Below are 1232 nucleotides of genomic sequence, written 5' to 3' on the forward strand. Positions count from 1 at the left end.
CTTTTCATGAATGAAAAGTAACCTGGGTTGGTAAGCATGTTATGCCCACCCGATGAAAAAATTTTTTTCAGCCTGGTTTGATATTTATCAAAGGCAAAATAAGCCTGATCGGGACATATGTTATGCTCGACAGGCAATAATTACTTTTCATGAATGAAAAGTAACCTGGGTTGGTAAGCATGTTATGCCCACCCGATGAAAAAATTTTTTTCAGCCTGGTTTGATATTTATCAAAGGCAAAATAAGCCTGATCGGGACATATGTTATGCTCGACAGGCAATAATTACTTTTCATGAATGAAAAGTAACCTAAATTGGTAAACAAATTATGATTTAAGTAATGCTTATTATAATAAATATATCAATACAATACAGGTATTGGATATGGGAAGCATATTTATTGATTATTAAAATTTTATGTGTAAATCTATGTATGACCACTTTTTGATTCAAACGTACATTTTTTAATTACATTTTTTTTCATGAATGAAATTGGGCCTGGTTTGATAAACATGTTATGCTCGCCCGATGAAAAAATTTTTTTTAAAAAAAATTTTTTTTAGCCTGATTTGATATTTATCAAAGGCAAAATAGACCTTAACGAGACATATGTTGTTATGCTCGGCAGGCAATAATTATTTTTCATGAGTGAAAGGTAACCTGGGTTGGTAAGCATGTTATGCCCACCCGATGAAAAAATTTTTTTCAGCCTGGTTTGATATTTATCAAAGGCAAAATAGGCCTGATCGGGACATATGTTATGCTCGACAGGCAATAATTACTTTTCATGAGTGATAAGTAACCTGGGTTGGTAAACATGTTATGCCCACCCGATGAAAAAATTTTTTTCAGCCTGGTTTGATATTATCAATGGCAAAATAAACCTGATCGGGACATATGTTATGCTCGACAGGCAATAATTACTTTTCATGAGTGTTAAGTAACCTGGGTTGGTAAACATGTAATGAAAAATAGGTCAAATCGAGACATTATGTTGGTTATGCTCGACAATCAATAATATTTTTATCATAGTAGGTCAACGAGTATATATTTATTATATGCTCATATATTGATATACGTGTACAAAAATGTGGTGGTACGGATAAGCGATATCAGAAGTTGACAAAATATACTATGAAGGTTATAATATAAAAATTATAATTGTGTAAAAATTCATATATCTAATTTAATATTAGGATAAGATTGAATAAATGATTAAATATTAATCATTGG

The sequence above is a fragment of the Condylostylus longicornis genome, unplaced genomic scaffold (assembly GCF_029603195.1).
Source record: "Condylostylus longicornis isolate FDR11 unplaced genomic scaffold, ASM2960319v2 ptg000352l, whole genome shotgun sequence".
In the NCBI taxonomy this organism is placed as follows: Eukaryota; Metazoa; Arthropoda; class Insecta; order Diptera; family Dolichopodidae; genus Condylostylus; species Condylostylus longicornis.